The sequence below is a fragment of the Musca domestica genome, unplaced genomic scaffold (genome assembly GCF_030504385.1).
Source record: "Musca domestica strain aabys unplaced genomic scaffold, Musca_domestica.polishedcontigs.V.1.1 1, whole genome shotgun sequence".
Taxonomy (NCBI): domain Eukaryota; kingdom Metazoa; phylum Arthropoda; class Insecta; order Diptera; family Muscidae; genus Musca; species Musca domestica.
Window position 1 is genome coordinate 34,349,889 of NW_026712114.1, and position 19,250 is coordinate 34,369,138.

Below are 19,250 nucleotides of genomic sequence, written 5' to 3' on the forward strand. Positions count from 1 at the left end.
ATACCAATCCGTTGAACTACTGTGTCTGGAGTATTTTGGAAAGCAAGGTTGGCACTAAAAATACTTAAGTGTCGATCAGCTCAAGCAAGCGCTTCGCCGGGAATGGGCCAACATACCGCAGAGCATCATTCGGGCAGCGGTTTCATTGGTGGTTTGAAGGCCATGGTGACCAATTCGAACAAATCTAAACTTATTCTAACATGTTATGCTATTTCCGACATATTTTACTTCCATTCAAAAGAATTACTTTCGTTTGACTTTTTTGCATTTTTTTTATCTCACCCTGTATTTAAACATGTAAAAAAGTTGAAAGTTCTGCCGGGCCGAACTTTTAACACCCTCCACCATTTGGAACGAATATGGCAATTTTCAAAAAAATAAAATCCGTTAAAAATTCTGTTAAAATCTTAAAAATAACGAATGTAGCCGTTATATTAGGACTTATACGACTACGTGGGCCTGTATAGGCAACTTTTGTCATAGCCATTGGAATATTCAAATGCGAAACTTCAAAGAAAATTTCGGTGACTAATGTAGCTAAAGTCATAAAAAAAGAATATAGGGAGGAACCATTATATGGGGGCTTTAACAAAATGTGGACATGCATAGATAACTTTCTGCCATAGGATGCAGTATTCATCACGAATTTCAATTACCATTATATGGGTGCTGTACCAAAATGTAGACCTGCACAGACAACATTCTGTCATAGGCTACAGTATCCATTACGAACTTCAAAGAGCAAATTTGAAAATAATCAAAAAACCGAATGTAGGTAGGTACCATTATATGGGTGCTATACCAAAAAGTGGACCTGCACAGACAACTTTCTGGCATAGGCTGCAGTATTCATTACGAACTTCAAACACCAAATTTGAAACAATTCCGGTATATATTGTCGATAAAATCATCAAAATAACGAATATACAGAGGTACCATTATATGAGGGCTATACCAAAACGTGGATCTACATGTCCTATTTTCAATACCAAAAGTCCTGCAGACATGATACACCTTTGAGTAAAACTTTATCAACCTTGTTTTATTTCGACATATAATTTATGCTGATCAAGAATATACATATCTTGCGGGGTCTACAATGTATATTTCGAGGTGTTACAAACGGAATGACAAACTTAATATACCCTCCATACTATGGTGGAGGGTATAAAAATCCACGTCTATATCCCTGATAGTTCTTCAAAATTACATTTAAAAATCCCAGATAATACCTCTAGTGGTCTTTGGAAAAGTAAATTGAAAACTCCACGATCACCACGATGATGTCTTTGGAAAAAAATGTTCAGAAATCTTCGGTTAAAGTTAAAAAATCCACGATAAAAAAATCTACGATTGAATATTTACAAAATAGACGATTATGACTCTGGTGGTTCTTAAAACAATATAAAAACTCACGATTGAGGGTCTGGCGGTTTTGGAAAAAATATATTTAAAAAATACACGAATATAGCTATGCAGGGACTACCTACAATTGTCCAGCATAAATCCTCTTTTGATATGTTATGAAATCCAATGTCACCCGATCATATCATCCTGTTTTTTTTTTGTTAAATCCATTAATTTTAATGACATGTCGTTAATAACTTAACCATCATCGATTTGAAAAAATCACGTTTTTCCCATCATGTTTTGAAAAGTGTTTTACCTTCAATCATCCTAGCCTGATATGGCTCAGACCCCCTTGCTCAATAAACTATGGCTCCGTATCAAAATATCAATATCTGCCAATGCAAGCAAATGCTAGAAAATACCATGAAAAATGCGCGCGCGCAATAAAACGTTTTATTTATTTGGACTTTTAAAACGTTTAAAGTTTATTCAACCCTAAATTTTTTGTAAAAAAAAAAATAAATAAAAATTGTAGACGTCGTCGTTTTTTTTCATTATTGACAACAATTTAATGCAATTTTATGTTTTTGTGGGAAAGAAAAACAATGACATCGTCTCGCTGCTGCCACTGCTGCTGATATCGCCAACGAAATCAAGTTTGGCAATGCCAAAGTGTAGTTGAGAAAAAAAAAAACGAAACATTAAACGAAAATTAAATTTGCAATAAATTTCCAAAAAAACAGACAACAACAATCCATTGTCAATGCGCGAGTTTATTTAAGCCCGACTTGTCTTAAAGGCTACAGCTGCCTTAGCAGAGGAGCAGGGCTTAAACAATTGGTGAAGCCAAAGTTTTGTTTGGCGTTTTACAATTTTTGTTTGCATAAACTTGTCCCATTGGCGATGGAGAAAAATAAAAAACAAGTAATGAAATCAAAATTTCAAATTAAATAATTGCCAATGACAAGCTTGGCAAATAATGAATTGTTGTCCCAAATTCCAAGCACGTAAAAACGTTTCAAGTTTGAAATTCAAATACGCTTTTTCTTTCTTTTGTTCGTCTGCCAAGAAGTTGCCAAAGAAGAAGATTTCTAGAGAATATCAAAAACTCATTCATTTTTGGATGAGAAATAATGGGCAAAATTTTACCTTGGGCTATCAAAGCTTTGGTAGTCTTCCAAAACTAATCTTTAAAGACTCCCTGAAAAAATAAAATCAAACAAACATATTGAGGTCTAAACGACAACGTCGACCTGCATAGATAACTTTTGTCGTAAGCCATAACAATACTCAAATGCGAAACTTGAAAAAAAAAAATCGGTGAATAATGTAGCTAAAATCATCAATATAGGGAGGTACTATTATATGGAGGATATACCAAAATGTGGACCTTTACAGACAATTTTCTGTCTTAGGCTGCAGTATACATTACAAACTCTAAATACCAAAACAATTCCGATGAATAATGTCGAAAAATCATTAAAATACGAATTTCGGGAGGTATGTGGGCTATACAAAGATGTAGGCCTGCACAGACAATTTTCTGTCATAGGCTGTATTATTCATTACGAACTTCAAATACCAAATTTGAAACAACTCCGGTGAATACTGTTGCTAAAATCAACAAAGTACCGAAAATCGGGTGGTACCGTTATATGGGGGATATACGAAGACGTAGACCTGCAAAGACAATATCCTGAGGCTGTGGTATTCATTACGAACTTCAAATACCAAATTTAAAACAATTCCGGTGAATATTGTTTCTAAAATCAACAAAGTACCGAATATCGGGAGCTAGCGTTATATGGGGGCTATAATCTACTTCATTTCGTTCGGAAGTTAGAGAGATTTCCACAGACGAACAGACGGAGCTGATCAAGAATATATGTACTTTGTGGGGTGTAAAATGTACAGGGTTGTCCATATTCGAGAGGTCCCCAAGAACATCCCAAAAACGCCGTTCTCAGCAGTTGGGCATGGCTCGGTCCACTTTACAACGGATTATTCGCATTGATTTGCATTTGTTCCCGTACAAAATTCAATTGACGCAAAGAATGTTGCCTGCGGACAAGCCTCGTCGATTGGAATGGGCCCAAAGAGTCATGGGTCCGTCGAATATGGGCAACCCGTATATTTCGAGCTGTTACAAACGGAATAACAAACTTAATATACCCTCCATACTATGGTGTAGGGTATAAAAATATATACTGGGTTCTTGTAGCTGTGTTTATCCTTCAAAAATGATTTTAAAAAATCCAAAAAAAGAAATATAATCGTGGATTTTATCAGTGAACGTTTTCAAGGACCTCACGTGACATAATCACTATAGCCATAATGGAGGATTTCATAAATACGTTTTACAGAACCTCCAGAGTCATCATTCGACAAAATCGACGGATATTTTTTAACTTGTTTAGAACTTGTTCATGATACTATTTTGTTCAGATCCATTCTATGAGAAATGGTTGATTTTTATACGTTCCACCATGTCATTCCGTTTGTAACACCTCGAAATATACATTTTAGACCCAACAAAGTATATATATTCTTGATCAGCATAAAATTCTCTGTCGATTTAGCAATGTTCGTCACTCTAACTTCTGAAAGAACTGAAGTAGATTGATAAAATTTTACTCAAATGTATATTATGTCTGCAGGACTTTTGGTGTTGAAAATGGGTCATCAGGTCCACTTTTTGGTATAGCCCCCATATAACGGCACCTCCCGATATTCCGTATTTTGATGATTTCAGCGTCATTATTGACCGGATTTGTTTCAAATTTGGTATTTGAAGTTCGTAATGGATACTACAGCCCAAGGCAGAAAATTGTCTGTGCAGGTCCACGTCTTCGTATAGCCCCATATAACGGTACCTCCCGATATTCGGTATTTCGATGATTTTGGCGACATTATTTATCGGAATTGTTTCAAATTTGGTATTTGAAGCTCCTAATAAATACTATAACCTATGACAGAAAGTTGCCTGTGCCGGTCCATAGCACCCATAGTTATTCGATATTTTGATGAATTTATCGACTTTATTCACCGGAATTGTTTCAAATTTGGTATTCTGTAGTATCTATTACAGCCTAAGGCAGAAAATTGTCAGTGCAGGTCGACGTTTTCGTATAGCCCCCATATAACGGTACCTTCCGATATTCGGTATTTTGATGACTTTAACTACATCATTCACCGATTTTTTTTTCTAAGTTTCGCTTTTGAATATTGTAATGGCTTATGACAAAAGTTACCTATGCAGCTCCATGTCGTCGTATTGACCCTAATATAACAGCTATATTCGGTATTTCTAAGATTTCAACGGAATTTGTAACGGATTTTATTGTTTTTGAGAATTGCTAAATTCGCTCCAAATGGTGGAGGGTATTCAAAGTTCGGCCCGGCCGAACTTACAGCTTTTTTACTTGTTTTAAATAATATTGAAGATCTATTTGATCCGTAATCGCAATTGCAATTTCTTTACTTTTCTCTAAACAATGGCTCCATATATGCAAATTCCTCGGCGAACACTCTTCTAAATAATTGCTCCATCATTCTGTTTTCTTCAATCTAATTTTCCGTTGTTATTTGAATTAAAAAAAAAAAAAAAAACACAAAACAAAAGAATGCCAACATTTTTCTATGCGCTCTGATTCCATTACAGTTGTGCTGAGAATATAAATATGATTTATGCAAATATTCTCGTGGAGAGAGGGGACGTGTGATGGGGGAGAGGACAACAATTGTGGCACTATTAAGAGCCACTTAGACAATCACATTTCTGCCATTTGTCTTAAGCAAAAAATAAGAAAAAGAGATTGCTGAGCCCATTGCTCTAGTTTGCCTTGATCTATTGTAAACTTGTTGCTGTTGTTACTGGCGTTCTTTAAATGGATAGCTATTCTAGGTTGAGCTTCGGGCTTCAATGACGTATTATTTTTAGCTTTTATTATTTTGCTATAATTTTCGCATTAAATCATGGCGATAGTTAAATTTTTTTCGCCTCAAAACACTTAATTAATTGATTTGTGCTGTTTATGAAGTTAATTGGTGGTGTTCTGGTTATGTTTATTATAGCCTTCACCATTGTATAGAGGGTATATTAAGTTTGTTATTCCGTTTGTAACATCCCTAAATATTCGTCGTAGACCTCATATATAAATATATATATATTCATAATCAGCATAAATTTCTGAGTCGATTTAGCGAAGTCCGTCTGTCCGTCCGGCTGTCTGTTGAAATCACGATACAGCCCACATCATTTGACGTAGAGCGTCAAAATTTAGCATAACAATTTGTATTATGTCTAGGATGGTTGGTATTGAAAATGAGATATATCGGTCCACATTTTGGTATATTACCCACATAACGGTACCTCCAGATATTCGGTATTTTGGTGACTTTTGCCACACTTTTTTCACAGATTTGTCTAAAAGTTGGTATTTGTTGGTCACAATGGGTTCTAGCTCCGGTGGTGAGACATTGCATGAATAGGTCCACGTTTTGGTATAGCTCCCATATAATGGTACCTGCCGATATTCGGTATTTTGATGATTTTTGCTCCATTTTCCCACGAATATGTCTAAAAATTGGTATTTGTGGGTTATAATGAGCTCTAATGTTTTCTTTACCCTAAGGTGGAGGGTATTAAAAGTTTGGCCCCGTCGAACTTAATGTTTTTTTACTTGTTATTTTTACGAATATCGAATATAATATTTTTAATCTTATCAGAGTATTAAATCGTGGATATTTTTTGAAGCTTCTTAGAAATTACAATTGTGGATTATTTTTAAAAAACTTGAAGGACCTGCAGTCATAACCGGGGATTACAAACTTTTACATAAAAATATTTTTTTTTTAAATATTTTTGAAGAACTATTGGAAATGTTCACTTGGAGTTGTTAAAAAAATGTTTTTGAAGGACTTTGCGGGATATGAAAGTATATTTTCTAGGAATATTTCTGTAGGACCTTCAGATACGTACTCTTGGATTTTTAAGAATAATTTTTTATTTTGAAAAAATTCTTGAAGGATCTTTTTTATAGTTTTTTTAGGTTTCAAAAGGCTTATTTCTGAAGGATCTTCAGAGAGATACTCATGGATTTTTAAGAATATTTTTACGGATATTTGATTATTATAATCATGATTTGTAATACTTTTTAAAAGACTTTATAATTAAAAAAAAAGACTAATAATTAACGTGGTTTTAAAGATAACATTTTTTATGATTTATGGGCCAATAATCGCGATTTTCAAAAAAAAAAAAAAAAAAAAATAGAAGGACTTTAGGAATAGTATTCGTGGATTTACAAATAAGGATTTTGAAGATCATTTCTTGAAAGGCTTTGGGGCAAGAATAATTGAAAAAAATCATAATTTTTTTATATTTTGTTGAAAAACATTGGAACGAGCTTTAAATACCCTGCACCATTTGGAACGAATTTGGCAAATTTCAAAAAATAAAATGCGTTACAAATTCAGTTAAAATCTTAAAAATGCCGCATGTATACGGCGACGTGGACCTGCATAGGCAACTCATGTTCTAAGCCATTACAATATACAAATGCGAAACTTGGAAAAAATATGTGGGCTATACCAAAATGTGGACCTGCACAAACAAATTTCTGTCATAGAACTTCAAATACCAAATTAAAAAAAATTCCGGTAAATAATATCGCTAAAATCATAAAAATACCGAATATCGGGAGGTACCGAATATGGGAGCCATACGAACACACCTGCACAATTTTTTGTTATAGGCTGTAATATCCATTACGAACTTCAAATAGCAAATTTGAAACAATTCCGGTGAATAAAGTCATAAAAATACCAAAAAGAAAAAATAAGAAGAAACCATTATTTGGGGGCTATATCAAAAGTCCTACAAACATAATATACATTTAAGTAAAATTGTATCAACCTACTTCATTTCGTTTGGAAGCTAGAATGATTTCCACAGACGAACAGACATCGCTAAATCGACATAGAATTTAATGGTGATCAAGAATATATATACTTTGTGGGGTCTAAAATTCATATTTCGAGCTATTACAAATGGAATGACAAACTTACTATACTATGGTGGAGAGTATACAAATTCTCTAATCGAAATTATGTTGGGTTCTGAGCACTAGCAATTCCCTGTCTTCTGGCCCATACAAACAGGCAAATTTCTAAATTTATGACGAAATCTGACTTAAATTCTCAGTTTTTTCCATTCTTGCTAAATGCATATAATTAATTCTTCTTTGAGCACGGCCTTGTGCAGGTGATTTATTCAGAATTACATTTTTTTAAGAAAAAGCCAAAGCCTAACCACTTGACTCCATTAGCTTGTAAAGCGCACCAAAACGACACGCCTTTATTTATATACGATACAAGATTTCAATCACGACTAAGAAAAACAATGCCAGAGCTCTCGATAGACATTGTGAAATTCAAGTTTATGGTTCATAGCTAAACAACAATCATGGTTATTTGTTAGTGTTTAAAAGTCCGCATATGCAGCTGCAACAAATTGTTACTCGATGGTGGTGGCCAAGGTGTAGCCAGAGAATTCTTGAGGTATCGGTTAGTAGTAATTAGATTCTGAGTTGCGGTTATTTTCTAAAAAGAAAAACAAGCATAAGTACATACATACATACATAAATATATAGATAGATACAGATATTCTAATTGTTAGTGATTTGTATTAGAGTTATTTGTATTCTTGGTATTATTGAAGAGAATTATTGATTGTACACTTAAAAAGACTTAGTGAACAATACACACGTACATAGAAGTCCTTTCAAAGGCTTTTAGTTCATGGAAAAAACATGTAAAAAGCTGTAAGTTCGGCCGGGCCGAACTTTTAATACCCTCCACCATTTGGAATAAATTTGGCAATTTTCACAAAAAAAAAAAAACGAAATCCGTTAAAAATTCTGTTAAAATATTAAAAAATACTGAATGTAGCCATTATATTAGGGTGTATACGACGACGTGGACCTGCATAGGCACTTTTGTCATTAGCCATTACAATATTAAATTTGAAAAAAAAAAGAAATCGCTGAATAATGTCGCTAAAATCATCAAAATACCGAATATCGGGGTGTACCGTTATATAGGGGCTATACGAAGACGGATACCTGCACAGACAATTTTCTGTCATAGGCTGTAGTATCCATTACGAACTTAAAATACCAAATTTGATACACTTCCAGTTAATAATGTCGCTAATATCATCAAAATACCAAATATCGGGAGGTATCGTTATATCAGGGCTACACGAAGACGTGGAGCTGCACAAACAATTTTCGGTCATAGGCTGTAGTTTCCATTTCGAACTTCAAATAACAAATTTGAAACATTTTGCGGTGAATAATGTCGCTTAAATCACCAAAATAACGAAAATAGTAGTACATCCCTATAGCTCCCTTATATGGGGACTTTACCAAAACGTGGACCTACATGGCCCATTTTCAATACCAAAGGTCCTGCAGATATATTAAACATTTGAGTAAAATTGTATCAACCTACTTAATTTTGTTCGAAAGGTAGAGTGATTTCTACAGACGTAGAGACCGACGGACATTGTTTAATCGACGTAGAATTTTATGCTGATCAAGAATATACAGGGTTGCCCATATTCGACGGGCCTTTGGGCCCATTCCAATCGACGAGGCTTGTCCGCAGGCAAAATTCTTTGCGTCAATTGAACAAATGCAAATAAATGCGAATAATCCGTTGTAAAGTGGACCGAGCCATGCCCAACTGCTGGGAACGGCGTTTTTGGGATGTTCTTGGGGACCTCTTAACACTGGAAAATTTTTCGTATAAACGCTTAATGGTGTTCTTAGAAGGCGCACTTCTCACATTTTTTAATGTTTTAGAAGCACGTTGAGTTTTCAGAATTGACTTCTTGTAAATTTCAACTATTTCAGAGCGCTCGTGTGGCGTGTATTGGTTCATGGTAAAAATCTGCTTGGACTGACGCTTCAAACGCGGTATGTCATTAAGCGATGTGACATCTCTGTCAAAAGTTATGGCGTTGCCAGATGGGTCCGTCGAATATGGGTAACCCTTATATACTTTGTGGGGTCTAAAATGTTTATTTCGAGGTGTTGACGGAATGACAAACTTAGTATGCACTCCATACTATGGTGGAGGGTATAAAAAGGTCGAACGCGAACTGTTAAAACAAATCTAAAATTTTAAGGTGGACTTTTCGCCGACGAAGTAGATAGCACCTGCTAGTCAATCTATAAAATATCTACAGCCTATAGTAGATCTTGGAAAGGTTTGATGGGATACTCTGTGTGTAGGCGTATGAACAACATGGATGAACCTTAGGAGAACTTTTCTCTAGAGTAGATCTTAGGAAAGTGACAGCACCCCTCATCGGTCGTCTATAGTGATAAGAGGACCTCTGGAAGGTCTTCCTTCTACAGAAAATATTGTGAAGGTCTTCTATTTGTAAATTACCTGTAACAGTTTTTGTCTTTAGAAAACCTCAAGTAGACCTCTTAAAAGCCTTCTTCATGAAGAAACCTTATTTGACGACCTTTTTTTTGCTCAGTGTAATATTTCTGAAACATTGTCCATTCCCTGAATCACACACATGCTCGTATGTATGTACATTTCTATATTCATATCGTTTGGATTTCTTAACATTCTCAATGATCTCTAACTGGTTCTTTAAGTTTTGTGTGATTGCTTTACGACTTCGAACATTCACCACCACAACTCGCCATGGAAAATTTGTTATTGCTTCCAGCAGAAATTTAATTAAACAACAATTTCTTATATCTTTTTCTTATTTCTATGTTTTTTTTTTTATTGTTCATAACATTGTTTTTACACTTTTACACAAAATAAAGCACAAATCAAGAATATTGTTGTCCGCAAGAAAAGCAAAAAAAAACACAAACAGTTATTATGAATTCTAAATGAGAGCCAGAGGATTTCTAAACTTCTGTTCGTTTCTAGTTGTGGTGATAGTGGTGGCGGCATATTTGTGGTTGGTTTTTTTTATTTTTTTCAGTTCTGTTCTAGCAGCTACTCTCTGCTAATGGTGGTATCGAATTTTAGCCTTAGGTCGAAATAAGCCAGCCAGTCAGCCAGTCAGCTATCTAGCTAGCTTAGCTAGACCACAAATCTGTCGATCATATCAAAGGTATATTTCACAGGGGCAATATAGAATTCTAATGGTATATTCGAAATCAAAGTATTGTAATCTGTCAATTTCTGGAATTGAATTCTCAGCTGTATTGAAATGATACATGTACATGTGTATGGGAATGTACCAGTGTCAGTTGGATTAATTATCTGAATATTTGGATACATGTGAGTGTTTGTTTTCAGTTCAAAGAAAAATGCTTTGGTGTCATGAAAATCAATGTTATTGGTTTTATTTTCGAATTAGAATTTTATCGGTTTTGGTTGTCATAGAAGCCAATGTTATTGGAAATAAACCAAGTTGCTTACAGCTGTCACTTTTCAATTGCTTTGGATTTTTTTAAACAATTTTTAAAGGATATTCAAAGGACCAAAACTGTGGATTTTTTAAACAATTTTTAAAGGACTAGGAACTTGGATTTTTTAAAGAATTTTTAAAGGACATTTAAAGGACAATAAACGTGGATTTTTAAAGAATTTTTAAAGGATATTCAAAGGACTAAAAATGTGTATTCTTTAAACAATTTTTAAAGCATATTTAAAAGACCATAAACGTGGATTTTTTAAAGAATTTTTAAAGGACCATAAACGTGGATTTTTAAAGATTTTTTAAAGGACTATAAACGTGGATTTTTAAAGATTTTTTAAAGGATATTTAAAGGACCATAAACGTGGATTTTTTAAAGGACTATAAACGTGGATTTTTAAAGATTTTTTAAAGGATATTTAAAGGACCATAAACGTGGATTTTTTAAGGATTTTTTAAAGAATTTTTAAAGGACCATAAACGTGGATTTTTTAATGATTTTTTAAAGAATTTTTAAAGGACCATAAACGTGGATTTTTTAAGGATTTTTTAAAGAATTTTTAAAGGACCATAAACGTGGGTTTTTTAAAGGACTATAAACGTGGATTTTTAAATATTTTTTAAAGGATATTTAAAGGACCATAAACGTGGATTTTTAAATATTTTTAAAGGATATTTAAAGGACCATAAACGTGGATTTTTAAAGATTTTTTAAAGGATATTTAAAGGACCATAAACGTGGATTTTTAAAGATTTTTTAAAGGATATTTAAAGGACCATAAACGTGGATTTTTAAAGATTTTTTAAAGGATATTTAAAGGACCATAAACGTGGATTTTTAAAGATTTTTTAAAGGATATTTAAAGGACCATAAACGTGGATTTTTAAAGATTTTTTAAAGGACATTTAAAGGACCATAAACGTGGATTTTTAAAGATTTTTTAAAGGATATTTAAAGGACCATAAACATGGATTTTTCAAATAATTTTTAAAGGACCATAAACCTCAAATCTGCAAAGCAGCTTTATGAGTAAGTTCACAATAAAAAAAATACTTACGCTATCTCCGGCAACTCCAGTGGGTTGCTGAAAGCTTTTCTCGTCACCTTTTCTGAGCGTTCTTCGTCCAACAACACAAAAACTACCACTGCTGAGGCCATCTTACTTTATTTATAGCGACTTATTCCTTTTGTTATTTACTTTACTTTTACTGATATTTTAATGACAAATAAACAAACAACACATGTAAGCAACAGCAGCTGTTTCGAACATTGGTTTTATTTACATTCGAAATTGACAAAACCAACTTGGTTTCATGACACCAAATGAAACCAACATTGGTTTACAAAAACGACAATAAGCAAAACCGACATGGTTTCTGTGACAGCCCTGATTAAGTTTGTCATTCCGTTTGGTTTGGAATTGTCTGAAAATCCACACAAGGAGTTCCTTGTGAGTACCTAACCCCTGGAAGAGAATTGTCTACATAGGTCCACAATATCCCCCCTATAATGGCACATTCCGATATTCAATATTTTTATGATTTTAGCCACATTTATCAGTGGAATTTTCTTAAAATTCACACAAGGGGTAACTGTACCCCCAGATATTTGTTATTTTCATAACTTCTGCCATTATTCAACGAAATTGTTTCAAATTTCGTATATGAAGATCGGAACCGTTACTACAACCTATGACACAAATCACTTATGTATGTCTTCGTATAGCCTTCATATAGCGGTTTTCATTTGGGCGGTATTTTTCAACGGAATTTTTTTTGAAAATGGAATAAGAAGTTTGTCCCGGCCGAACTTAGCTGCTTTTTTACTTGTTATACATGAATTAATTTAATAAATTGTTACAAAATCCGCGATTTTTTGATATAACTTCTTGAAAATCAGCAATTTTTGGCAAAGAAATATGTGGTCATTGGAAAAACCCTCCATATGTGGCTGGGAAATCTTCAGTACATATTTCTATAAAAATACCCAATTTGACACCGGAAACCTCGAAAAAACCTAAAGGTGTACAATTTTTGGATGAAAGTTTTTAAAATGATATTAATAAATTTACGATTCTTTTCCTGAGCTATGAAATTTTGAATATATTCTTCTTTACATTCAATATTTTGTGGCTAAAATATTTCTGAAATAAAAAACATTAAAGACAATATCTTCAATTTATCCTTAAATAATTCACAAGTTTTGAGTAAAATTAGGAAAAAAATCGAGTTTAAATGATTAATTTATACCTTGGAAGTCCATTAACAAGCATAAAAGAGGCTATGTTCGAACATTTAATACCCTCCACCATTTGGAAGAAACTTGTAATTTTCCCAAAAAAAAAAAAAAATCCGAAAACTACTACTTAATTGAAACCCGTTATATGGGGACCATACGAAGACGAAGGCCTGCTAACGAAATTGTTTGGCATAGGTTGTAGTACCCATTAAGACCTTCCAATACGAAGTTTGAAATGATTCCGGTGAATAATGTTGCTGAAATCATCAAAATACCGAGTATCGGGAGGAACTATCATATGGGGGCTATACGAAGACGTGGACCAGCACGGACAATTTTCTGTCATAGGCTGTAGTATCCATTGCGAACTTCAAATACCAAAGTAGAAACAATTTCGGTGAATAATGTCACCAAAATCATAAAAATACCGAAAATAGAATGGTACCTCCATTCTATGGTGGCTATACCAAAAGGTGGACCTACATGGCCCATTTTCAATACCAAAAGTCCTGCGGTCATAGTACATATACATTTGAGTAAAATTTTATCAGCCTACTTCATTTCGTTCGGAAGCTAGAGTGATTTCCACAGACGGACGGACATGGCTAAATCGACATAGAATTTAATGCTGATGAAGAATATTTATACTTTGTGGACTCTAAAATCTATATTTCGAGGTGTTACAAACGGAATGACAAACTTAATATATCCTCCATACTATTGTGGAGGGATCAGGATGAAATATTAGGTCGACTTTCATTTTTGACAGTGAAATGTGTTGATGAAAAGCTTTTGAAATACTGTCAAGTCGATGGTACCAAAGCAATGTAAGATAGCTTTTTCCAGCAGTATTCTGCAACAGAAGAAGGAACCCATTACAAACTCTACTTACCAAATTATATACGATTCCGCTGAAAATGTTTCTAAGATCATCGGAATACCGAATAAAGGCAGGTGCCGCAATATGGGGACTATGGGAAAACGCGAAACAACATACACAACATTCTGGCAAAGGAGTTAAAACACGTTACCAACCCTAAGTACAGAATTGTGAACAATCGTCAAAATACCGAATATCGGGAGGTACGTTTTCGTATAGCCTCCATCTATTCGAAAACATGGACAAAATGGCCCATTTACGCACTTAACATTCAAACGCCAATGAAACCATCACACGCTGCCCAAATGTTTCTCTGTGGTATTTTGACCCATTACCGGCGAAGCGCTTGCTTGTGATGATCCACACTTTGATATATTTTAGTGCCAACCTTGCGTTCCAAAATAATCCAGACACAATAGTCCAACGGATTGGATTCCGAAGATTTTGGTGGCAATTGTGCGCTCTAAATGAACCTGAAGGAACGTCATTTTGTAACCATTCTTGGGTGACGCGTCCTGAGAGCGATGGTGCTAAGTCCTGTTGGAATGTCCAAGGTCTGCGGCCAAAATGTTTGCGTGCCCAAGGCTTTAATACACCCTCCAGAATATTTTCGCGATAATATTTGGCATTTATTCTGATGCCACGGTCGATTAATACGAGCGTAGAGCGACTATCGGCTGTTATGGCGGTCCACACCATCACCATGGCCGGGACTTGAGTTCTGGTGTCCAACCAAAGGTGCACATTTTCAGCTGACCTCTTTGGCAAATAAACACGATCATTTTGTTTGTTTACAAACTGCTGAAAAACGAATGTTGTCTCATCGGAGAAAACCAAATACGGCAGCTCACCACTTTCAGCCAACTCGGAAGCAATTTTGTAGCTCTTTTGAGTCTACTTTCTCTATGTTGCGGTGTAAGCTCTTGCAATTTTTGGAATTTCAATGGCTTTACCTCGAGCTCATTTTTCAATATTTGCCGAATGGAATATTGCGATATATTCAGCTCACGAGCCATTTTTCGGCCAGCACGGGGTTCGATCACGTTTTTTTTTTAGTTTTCGAACCAATTCTGCTGATGTTGCTGTTTTCTTCCGTCCACTTCCTTGATGTCGGGCTACGCCACCAGTATTACGGTACGAGACCCAAAAGATTTATTCACATTTAAATGCTGAAGTGCCCTGACAATAGCCACTTGTGGGTTTCCAGCCAAATATAAAGAAATCACATTATCACGATTGAATTCTATCACGAATAACTTTTTTTCTAGAAAATTCTCACCAATATGCTTTTGCATGCTTGTAAACAATATAACAGCTTTTAACAGCTGTCGGACTAGTGGCTTGGAAATGACAGCAGTCTGTAGTTGGTTGTAGCTGTTTCATCTCACCCAATGACAAAGATAATGTACCTTCAATACAAAATATTTGACTTAATAAAAATATTGCGATATTTGGATATTATTTCGCTTTATTTGGGGAAGGTACCAAAAGGGGTGAACCTATGCAGCCGTGCGGTGTTTGAAGAAAATCAGGGTCTAGTTTTACAGGGTTGTCTATATTCGACGGACCCATCTGGCAACGCCATAACTTTTGACAGAGATGTCACATCGCTACCGCGTGAAGCGTTAGTCCAAGCAGATTTTTACCATGAACCAATACACGCGCTCTGAAATAGTTGAAATTTACATTCAACAGAAGAAGTCAATTGTGAAAAAAAAAAATGTGAGAAGTGCGCCTTAAGAACACCATTAAGCGTTTATACGAAAAATTTTCGACTGGTAAAGCTCTTTCTAATCCGAAGAGGCCATATAAAAGTCGACCAAGGCGATCGGCCGAGAATATCGCTGCCGTACGAGCCAGTGTTAAAAGGTCCCCAAGAACATCCCAAAAACGCCGTTCTCAGCAGTTGGGCATGGTTCGGTCCACTTTACAACGGATTGTTCGCATTGATTTGCATTTGTTCCTGTACAAAATTCAATTGACGCAAAGAATGTTGCCTGCGGACAAGCCTCGTCGATTGGAATGGGCCCCTGTACATATCTTCAGTATAATCTTTATTTAATTTATTAAAGATTTTTAACCTAAATTTTTGATAAAATTCAGCGAATTTGATTAAATTTTAGAATTATTCTCATTATTCACATTTAATTATGTTTAGGAGCAATTATTTTTACATACAAAATTCTATTGCCCTCCAATTGTTCCCCTACATATTTCTGCTTAAACTCTTGTCATAAATTCCCATTTATTAACAGCCAACATTTCGCTTCTCTATTTTTTTCTAACTTTAATTACAGATTACTGGATAATTGTATGTCTTCACTTTCATCAAACCAGCAGCAAATAAAAACAACAACAACAACGTCACTAGGGTAAGTAAAAATCAAGCTATCCATATGCCAAACAGCAAAAGACTGCGGCATAACATTTCACTTACCGAGCCACAATAAGAATCTCATCAACTCGTCTTAAAACTAAGATGCCACAAAGCACTTACCCTTTAGAGAACGCACCACGGAAAGAAAGTCTGGATGGATGGTTGGATGGTCGGTAGACCGTTACGCATGCGTTTAAGAATTTTTCATTGCCATGGAGGGGTGAGGAGCCGGGGACGGGGAGGGGGCAGGTCAATTTCAATGGCTTAATGAAGAAAAGAATGTGGTTTTATTGAAATGAAATGAAAGAAAGAAAAGAAAAAGAATAAAGAAAACATAAATTAAGATCTACAAATAGAAGAAATGCTATTATTAACTGCAACATTGTTGGGATCTTGTGGGTTTTCATAGCCAATGGATTTTATACGATTTCACTTGAATGGAAATGAAAAAAATTAAAAATCTGACAATAGGGGAAATTAAAAAGCAAGACTTATGTATACTCTCCTCTATGTAAACACCTGATTTATGTCGAAAAGTCGGATCTAAAATCCCGAAATAGCTATATACCAGGACTAGGCAGAGAAATTCGAATTCGATTTTGTGATTGATAAAGATAAGAAAAAAGAAGATAAAACAAGTAAAAAATCAGTAAGTTCGGCCGGGCCGAACTTTGAATACCCTCCACCATTTGGAACGAATTAGAAAATTTTCAAAAAAATAAAATCCATTAAAAATTCGTTTAAAATCTTTAAAATATCTAATATAGGAAGGTGCCGATATATGGGGGATATACGATATTGTGGACCTATAAAGACCAATCTATGTCTGCGTGTAAAGTACTCACAAGGAACTCCTTGTCTGGATTTTCAGATAATTCCATTGGAAAAAGTGGCTAAAATCAACAAAATACCGAATATAGGGGAGTACCGTTATATGGGGGATATACGATATAGTGGACCTATATAAACAACTGTTTTTGAGGGCCCACAAGGGAATCCTTTTGTGGAATTTCAGGCAATTCCATTGAAAAATGTGGCTAAAATCATCAAAATACCGAATACCGTAGGGGTACCGTTATATGGGAGATATAGGATATTGTGGACCTATATAGATAATTCTCTGCTGAGGTATAAAGTACCGACAAGGAACTTCTTGTGTGGATTTTCGGGGAGTACCGTTATACGGGAGATATACGATATCGTGGACCTGTATAGACAATTCTCTCACAGGGGGTAAAGTACTTGCAAGGAACTACTTGTGTGGATTTTAAGACAATTCCATTGAAAAATGTGGCTAACATAATCAAAATACCAAATATCGGGGGTACCGTTATATGGGGGCTATACGATATTGTGGACCTATATAGATAATTCTCTGCCGAGACATAAAGTACCCACAAGGAACTTCTTGTGTGGATTTTCAGACAGTTCCGTTGAAAAATATGGCTAAAATCATCAAAATGCCTAATACCGGGGGGTACTGTTATATGGGGGCTATACGATATTGTGGACCTATATAGATAATTCTCTGTCGAGGTATAAAGTACCCACAAGGAACTACTTTTGTGGATTTTCAGACAATTCCATTGAAAAATGTGGCTAACATAATCAAAATACCGAATATCGGGGGTACCGTTATATGGGGCTATACGATATCGTGGACCGATATAGCCCATCTTCGAACCAGCATAAATTCCGAATTTTATCGCGAAAATATTCTGGAGGGTGTATCAAACATTTTGGCCGCAGACCTTGCACATTCCAACAGGACTCAGCACCATCGCACTCAGCATGCGCCACCCGCCAATCTCCGAATACCTATCCGTTGGACTATTGTGTCTGGAGTATTTTGGAAATCAAGGTTGGCACTAAAAAATACCAAAGTGTCGATCACCGAAAATGGAAACCTTCGGTTGGCCACCAGAACTCAAGCGCCGGTCATGGTGATGGTGTGGGACGCTCTTATTAATCGACCGTGACATCAAAATAAATGCCGAATATTATAGCGAAAATATTCTGGAGGGTGTATTAAAGACTTGGAGACGCAAACATTTTGGCCGTACCCTTAGACATTCCAACAGGACTCAGCCCATCGCACACCAAGAATGATTACAAAATGATGTTCTTCGCTTCATTTCCAGCACACAATGGCCACCAAAATCTCCGGATACCAATCCGTTGAACTATTGTGTCTGGAGTATTTTGTAAGGTTGGCACTAAAAAATACCAAAGTATCGATCACCTCAAGCAAGCGATTCGCCTTGAATGGGCCAAAATACCGCAAAGCAACATTCGGCAGCGTGTGACGGTTTCATTGGCCGTTTGAAGGCCATAATTCGTGCCAAAGGTGACCAATTCGAACAAATCTAAACATATTCTAAAATTTGATGCTGTTTCTGACATTTTTGGTTTTCATTCAATAAAATTAAAAAAAAAAAAAATTAAAAATGATGGCGTTTGATTTTGTTGCAGTTTTTTATCTCATCCTGTATATATTGTTGATCAGCATAAAATTCTATGTCGATTTAGCTCTCCGTCTGTCCGTCTATGGAAATCACTTTAGCTTTCGAAAGTAAAAATAGTAGGTTGATAAAATTGTACTCAAATGTATATCGTGCCTGCAGGACTTTTGGTATTGAAAACGGGCCATGTAGGTCCACGTTTTCGAATAGCCCCCATATAATGGAACCTCCCGATATTCGGTATTTTAGTGATTTAAGCGTCATTATTCGCCGGAGCGACATTTTTCAAATTTGGTATTTGAAGTTCGTAATGCATACTCTAGCCTATAGCAAAAAAAAAATGGCTCTGCAGGTCCACGTCTTCGCATAGCCGCCATATAACGGTACCTCTCGATATTATTAACCGGAATTGTTTCAAATTACCTATTTAGAGTTCGTAATGGGAACTACAGTCTGTGACAGAAAATCGTCTATGCAGGTCC

At 35.3% G+C, this 19,250-nt stretch overlaps 1 protein-coding gene across 1 annotated transcript in view; it reads left to right on the forward strand.

The window, feature by feature from the left end:
* Window positions 1-19,250, forward strand: part of LOC131802235 (probable serine/threonine-protein kinase DDB_G0282963) — a 236,315-nt gene that overhangs the window by 112,570 nt on the left and 104,495 nt on the right. Inside the window, exon 2 of the mRNA XM_059122046.1 lies at window positions 16,227-16,301. The gene's annotated coding sequence lies outside the window, so the exon portion shown is untranslated. The remainder of the gene's footprint in view (window positions 1-16,226; window positions 16,302-19,250) is intronic.